Here is an 8,349-nt window from a genome sequence, read left to right on the forward strand (position 1 = left end):
AGCTAAAAATAGTGCAACTTAAAGTAAAATGTTAGGTCTAGAATAAAAGTATAATAAAGCACATGTAAACATATATATATATATATATATATATATATATACATACACACATACATACACACACACACACACACACATACATATATACATACATATTAAATGTAAAATACATGTTTATTATTGAAATAAATGTATACAAAATGTTAAGGAATATGATATATGACAAGGTGTTTAACTGGGAAGGGCTCAAAGGTTTATATATACAGCTCTGGTAAAAATTAAGAGACCACTGCAAAATTATAATTTTCTCTAGTTTTTCTATTTATGTGTTTGAGTAAAATTAACATTTTTGTTTTATTTTAAAACTACTGAAAATAATTCTCCAAAATGTCAAGTACATATATTGTCATTTAGAGCAAATATTTGCAGAAAATGACAACTGGTCAAAATACTTATAAATTAGTAAAGTTTCAGAAATCAATATTTGGTGGAATAACCCTGATTTTCATTCACATCTTTTATTCATCTTGGCATGCTCTCCATTAGTCTTTCACATTGTTTTTGGGTGACTTTATACCACTCCTGGCGCAAATAATTCAAGCAGCTTGGCTTTGTTTGACGGCTTGTGACCATCCATCTTCCTATTCATCACATTCCAGATGTTTTCAATAGGGTTCAGGTCTGGAGAATAGGCTGGCCATGACAGGGTCTTGATCTGGTGGTCTTCCATCCACACCTTGATTGACCTGGCTGTGTGGCATGGAGCATTGTCCTCAGAGTTGGGGAACATTGCAAGGGCAGAAGGAAGCAAGTTTTATTCCAGGGTAACCATGTACGTGGCTTGATTCATGCGCCCTTCACAAAGATACATCTACCTAATTCCAGGCCATCTTCTCTGATTAGTCTATTTTTCAGATTTACCCAATACCTGGTTGTCTTATGGTTAGACCTAGACAGGCCTACAAGCCACAGTGTCCCGCACCTAGTGTGATATTTGGTGGAGGATCAGTGATGATCTTGGGGTGCTTCAGCAACGCTGAAATTGGGCAGAGTCAATCAAGGTGTGGATGGAGGATCACCAGATCAAGACCCTGTCATGGCCAATCCAATCTTCAGACCTGAACCCCATTGAATGTAAATAAGAGGAAAATGGATAGTCACAAGCCATCAAACAAAGAAAAGCTGCGTTCATTTTTGCACCAGGAGTGGTATAATATCACCTAAGAGCAGTGTGAAAGACTTGTGGAGAGCATGCCAAGACAAATGAAAGCTGTGATTGAAAATCAGGATTATTGCACCAAATATTGTTTTCTGGACTCTTGCTAAGTTAAAACATTAGTATTGTGTTGTTTAAAAATGAATATATTCGTATTATTTGAGGTCTGAAAACACTGCATATTTTTTGTTATTTTGACTAGTTGTCATTTTGTTCAAATAAATGCTCTAAATGATAAAAAATGTATTTGGAATTTGGGAGAAATACTGTCAGCAGTTTATAGAATAAAACAAAAATTTTCATATTACTTAAAGTGAAGGTCAATTTTGATGAATTAGTGCCCGATTTTTAATAATCCTATTAAAAACAAGGGCACTTTAATTCATCAAAATTGACATTTCACTCTTTTTCTTCAAAAACTTACCTTTTCATTCTGGCAGCCGCTCCAGCGATTCCCACAGCCGTCAGAAGCCTCTGCAGACGTCAGAAATTACGAATCTGGCTTCCTCCAATCACGGCTTCCCCCCGGGGGAATCTTGGCCTGATGCAACAACGTGATTGGAGGAAGCCGGATTCGTCATTTTGGACCCGCGAAGACGGCTTGCGACGGGTGGAGGAAGTGCTGGAGCGGCTGCCAGGATTAAAAGGTATGTTTTTGAAGAAGTGAAATGTCAATTTTGATGAATTAAAGTGCCCTTGTTTTTAATAGGATTATTAAAATCCGGGCACTAATTCATCAAACTTGACCTTCACTTTAAACACATATCTATAAATTAATAATATATATACAGGTGGCCCTCGTTTTACAACGGTTCAATTTACACCGTTTCAGAATAACAACCTTTTTTTCCAGTCATGTGACTGCTATTGAAAAGCATTGAGAAGCATATATTAAAATAGCCAGTAGGTGGAGCTGTCCGCTTGTGTTGCAGCAAAGCCAAGCAAGCTGAAATTATTCAGTTTAACCAGACCTGAGCTATCAAGCAGATTTCAAAGGAACAAGATCTTCCTGTCTATAAATCAGTCCAGATTGGAATGCATAGAAAGAACTGTTTGCAGAAAAATGCAAGTAAAGTCTGTGTTGTGTGATTATTTTATTAGGTTTATAATGCTGTTTAGCAAATGTTTTTTGTTCATTTAACTTGGTTTAATTATATATTCTGTGTTGTGTGATTATTTTATTAGGTTTATAATGCTGTTTAGCATTTAAAGTCTTCATTTCAAAGCTTTAAAAATAATGTATTAGGCGTTACTTATGACAATTTTGAGAGGGGCCTGGAACCTAACTCCCTCACTTCCCATTGACTTACATTATAAACTGTGTTTCAATTTACAACGGTTTGATTTACAACCATTCCTTCTGGAACTTAACAGGTAGCCCTCAGTTTACGCCGGGGTTAGGTTCCAGAAGGAATGGTTGTAAATCGAAACCGTTGTAAATTGAAACCCAGTTTACAATGTAAGTCAATGGGAAGTGAGGGAGATAGGTTCCAGGCCCCTCTCAAAATTGTCATAAGTAACACCTAATACATTATTTTTAAAGCTTTGAAATGAACACAATGCTAAACAGCATTATAAACCTAATAAAATAATCACACAACACAGAATATATAATTAAACTAAGTTAAATGAACAAAAACATTTGCTAAACAGCATTATAAACCTAATAAAATAATCACACAACACAGACTTCACTTGCATTTTCCTGCAAACAGTTCTTTCTATGCATTCCAATCTGGACTGATTTATAGACAGGAAGATCTTGTTCCTTTGAAATCTGCTCGATAGCTCAGGTCTGGTTAAACTGATCAATTTCAGCTTGCTTGGCTTTGCTGCAACACAAGCGGACAGCTCCCCCTACTGGCTATTTCAATAAATGCACTGCTTCTCAATGCTTTTCAATAGCAGTCACATGACTGGAAAAAAAGGTTGTTATTCTGAAACTGTGTAAATTGAACTGTTGTAAAACGAGGGCCACCTGTATATATATATTGGAGTAGCCATGTTAGTCCAGAGATTTAGATATCAAATTAACAATAAAATAATAAATGCAATACTCTTGTTATTTTGCTCAAGCGATAACTTTTAACTTTCAACTTGTAATATGAGCAAAAAGAATTTGAGCATTATTGATTTAACTTGAGCGATGTTAGTGCTCATTAGCTCTAATATTTTTGCGCTCCACTTGTCATCTAGCCGTTTGTAAAGAACAGCATTTAAGCCAAATCTAACCTATTTTTTTTTTTTTTATGAACATCTTGTTTGCTGCAATTATTTTTCAGTAGCCAAACTCTATTCAATCTAAGCTTCAGTCTGCAAAATAAATAAATAAAGTGTATTGCTAAGCTGTTTTACTATGCATAGGTAAACATTTTATATAAAAAAATATGTTGTTTACTGTTCCTTTAAAATGACATGAAACCCCAAATTTTTCTTTCAGGATTCAGAAAGATCCAATTTAAAAAAAAATCAAATTGTCAAATGTACTTCATTCTCTCTGTATCCTTTGCTGAAGGAGCAGCAATGCACATCTGAGAGCTAGCAGAATACATCATATCAGTTAATGTCCAAAGGCAGCCAGCAATCAGCAGCTAGCTCCCAGTAGGGCATTACTTCAATGAGCTTACCTAGGTACGCTTTTCAATGAAGGATACCAAAAGAACAAAGCAAATTAGATAATAGAGCTAAATCATAAAATTGTTTAAAAGGTTATCTGAATCATGAAAGTTTAATTTTGACTTTGCTGGCCCTTTATAAGAAGAAACGTTCTACAGTAGCCTTTCATACATTGTACCGATACAGTATTAGATCACAATGATTATACCACTTTGCTTACATCATTAATTTGGCTGATTCTAATATTTCTAAAGGTTAGTTGTGTCTACCAAAAGTAATAGTGAACATAAAATAAATCCCCCATAATCCTATTTGTTTGTATTGTAATTGCCTCTTCTCGCTTTTCCTGCAGTTACAAACTGTTTTACAAACATAGGTTAATTGCAACAGGGCCTCTTCTTGTATCAATCTGTAGCGTTAAATCTAATGCCTGGATTGTAACTCTGTATGTGCAGTGCATCCCTATTATCAAGTACTTAGTATTGCAGGATTTTGTGCCACTTTACAAATAAAACATTATAATAAACATGTATTTGTCAGTATCTAGGATATGCTTCTATAAACTATATGGCTTTTATTTTATGTACTCTGGAAACTTAAAAAGACAGAAAACACTAAAACATACACTGATACTTTTCCTGCTGTTTCTCAAATCAATAAACTTATGTCCCAACAATATCCTAACTATTGCTAACTATCTGTGTGAAGGTTGCATATTTTTCATATTTTAGATATTCAGTGTTGATTTTTTTTTTAACAAGGACAGTTACCTAATATAAGATTTAACTGTAAAACTAATGTACTTGGTCTCACCTAAATGTTGCTGGTCAGCTTGGGTTTACAACAGCACATCCATAGCCCAATACACTTGTGACCAGTTCACTCAGGAAGATGAGGGATCTTGTGAAATTCTGTGCCAGGCTGGAACCATCAGGCTGTCCCCTTTAACATCTGTGGGCAGTGCCAGAGAGAAACCCAAACAAGTTTTCTAATGCTGTCAGAAACACTCCTGAAAGCAGCTTTGTTCAGGGAAAGGAGCTTTTAGTTTACAGATTGCTACCAAGGCAACCAGCAGTCAGCTGAGTATTTCTGAATGTGCTCAGGAGAGGGAGGGAGATGCACAATGAGAGTAATGTCTTGTATTTACCCCAACAAGAGCTGCTATGGCTGCCTCACATTGCTTTGCTAAGCTTTTGATATTGTTTTTATCATGTTTTATTTCAGCAATTAGTCATTTCACATAACAATAACATATCAAGTCTACACTAAAAACTTAGTTGAGCAAGTCTAGGCAAGGATTGATTATTATAGCAAGAACACAAAACCCCTCAGATCCTCTCATACAAGATGAGTTAAAATTAGGCTACTATTTAGGAACACAATGTAATGTGTTAAAGGGATAGTCTAGTCAAAATTAAACTTTCATGATTCAGATAGAGCATGCAATTTTAAGCAACTTTCTAATGTAATCCTTTATCAAATTTTCCTCGTTCTCTTGGCATCTTTATTTGAAAAATGAAGAATGTAAGTATAGGAGCCTGCACATTTTTGGTTCGGAACCTGAGTAGTACTTTCTGATTGGTGTCTAAATGAAGCCACCAATCAGCAAGCGCTACCCTGGGCCAGCTCCTAAGCTTACATTCAAATAAAGATACCAAGAGAACTAAAAAAAATTGATAATAGGAGTAAATTAGAAAGTTGCTTAAAATTGCATGCTCTATCTGAATCATGAAAGTTTAATTTTGACTAGACTATTCCTTTAAAGCATTGTATTAGTATCTAGCTCCCAGTAGTGCATTGCTGCTCCTACGCCTACATTGTTATGCTTATCAACAAAGGATACAAAGAGAGAGTAAATTCGATAATAGTAGTAAATTGAAAAGTCTCTTAAAACTACGTTCTCTATCTGAACCATTAAAGTAGTTTAATTTTTACTTTCATGTCCCTTTAAATCTCTGCAATATTTAGAAAAACCCAAATACAAAGAGAAAGGTACAATACAGTGTTTGTATATTAGCCTAATATGATTTAGGGAAATTCAGTCTGGGATCAGATATGTCAAAGTAAGTTCAGCATCCGTAAATAAATCCATTAATCAGGGGCAGTCTTTGTGTCCCATAGGCTGCCTACTAGTGGTTTCAGTGTTGTAACACTATAAGGACTCAAACTAAATTAAATTTAAATCTAAAAAATAACCAAACTGTATAAGTCATGACCCAGCTGTGTAAGTAGTTTGTAGGTGCCATCTACTCATTCATTTCACAATCTGATTACAGTGCTGATCAGGTTTATATATTAAAAGGGACAGGAAACCCCAAAAATTTATTTCATTGTTTGGATAGAACATACAATTTTAAACAACTTTCCAATTTACTTCTATCAAATTTACTTCATTATCTTGTTATGATTTTCAGAAGGAGCAGCAACACTGAACTGGCATTTAGCTGAACACATCTAGTTAGCCAATCACAAGAGACAAATTTGTGCAGGCACCAATCAGCATCTAGCTCCCACTAGTGTAGGATATGTGCATATTATTTTCAATGAAATATACCAAGAGAATGAAGCACGTTTGAAAATAGAAGTTAATTTAAAATGGTATTAAAATTACATGCTCTATCAGAATCATCCAAGTTTAATTTTGACATTCCTATCCCTTTAACTAATAGGTTAGGTTAACTAGAGCTGGGAATTTCCCCAAGCAATACTTATTTATGTCACTCACGTAATAGAGGAAGATGGATGTAATTAACAGCACTAGGCTAAAATGCCTTCAGGTGTATTCCCTATTGTATCCCATTTGCTTAGTAAACACAGCGCTCACGTCTCGCTCATAAATGCTAAGACTATTATTGTTGCAGGTGATGTCACTGTAAAAGCACAGAGAAAATACAACTATCTACAGTATACAGGACACAAAACAAACACGACTGAAACATTTAAAACAGTTGCTTGAATGTTTTTTAAACTGCTGCGGCAAGTGGAAAAAAATTAGTGACCCCAAGATAGACAGAGAGATGATAGTTTGTTAGATAGATGATAGATTGTTAGATAGATAGATGATAGATTGTTAGATAGATAGATAGATGATAGATTGTTAGATAGATAGATGATAGATTGTTAGATAGATTGTTAGATAGATGGATAGATTGTTAGATAGACAGATAGACAAGCAGATAGATAGATCTCCATTATACTGAGATCTGTGACATCCCAATACAGAATGTTGTTAGCAATGAGCTTTGTAATATTTTGCCAGGTTTGGTTTAGGGTTAGGTGTAGACTACTGGTTTTCAAACCTGTCCTCAGACATCCCAACAGGCCAGAATGTCAGGATTACCTTGAGTGAGAGCAGGTAAAACAACCATGTTTACTAATCAGCTGATTATTTATTTCACCTGTGCTCCACTTCAGAGATCCTCAAAATCTGGCCTGTTAGGGAGCCTCAGGACAGGTTTGGAAAGTGGTCTAGACTTAGGCAAAGGGGTTACCAGGATTTGTGCCCTCCGTCCCTGTGGCAGTAATCACCTACTGCAGATTGTGGTCATGGAAAAAAATTGGATTAAGCATATTTGATAAACACTGTAATTGACCCCTTATGTTTCACTGATGACTTCAACACATTGCTAAGATTAGAGTTGGTACCATGGAGCTTAAAATCTCTCTATATGCTGGCGGACTTCCGGGCAGCGGCCATCTTGATGGTCGCACTGAGCTTCAGCTCCGGAGTTATTCACCAATTTTACCTAAAATCTCACTTAACTCTTAGTGACAGACCGTTTAAATAGGTGGAGAAGCTTGGCTGAAGGCACTCTGACCCAAAAACAGGGATTTTGGACTGCAGTGTGGCCGACATGCCATCAGTACCGGACTTTATTCTTTGAGGTCTTCCCTTATCACTGAGGCCTCATTTGTCCTCACACCTGCCGTGCCATTGTTACATGGCCAGCGCCCTAACTTTGTGGGAGAAAGTGTATACAAAATGGATGATAGAGATATATCAATTACGGCTACTTTTGCCAGATTACTGGATGCACAACTTAAAACAATTACTGACCATCTGGGGCATGATTGGAGTAGTGCCCGCAAGCCTAAGCCTCCGACATACTCATGTAAGTGGCCAGATACCGTCCTTAAAACTGGGGAACAAATAAGTTGGGACAAACATGTTCTACTAGAGGAGACAACCGCTGCACAGCTCCGGATTACACATGGTACTGCCACGAAAAATGGAGACCGGAATGAGGGCCTAGACAGCAAAGAGATCCCTTCTAAGCCAGCAAGCAGGAGCCTCTTAACCTCCTCGAATACACAGAGGCTTTCAACACATAGCGAGAGAGCGAGCGAGCGCTGAATTAACCTATTATGCCTCTGCTGGAGGTGTGCTGCATGGAATCGGGTCGTCGGCTGTGGTTTTTGTTCCGGAGCGTCTGTCACAGCCCTGTGCAGGAGTGTTGCCCGTGTTTGCTCGGACTGTTCTGGATGCTGACAGCCGCATGGCCGCTCTCGATGGTGTA

Source organism: Bombina bombina, chromosome 1 (genome assembly GCF_027579735.1).
Source record: "Bombina bombina isolate aBomBom1 chromosome 1, aBomBom1.pri, whole genome shotgun sequence".
Taxonomy (NCBI): Eukaryota; Metazoa; Chordata; class Amphibia; order Anura; family Bombinatoridae; genus Bombina; species Bombina bombina.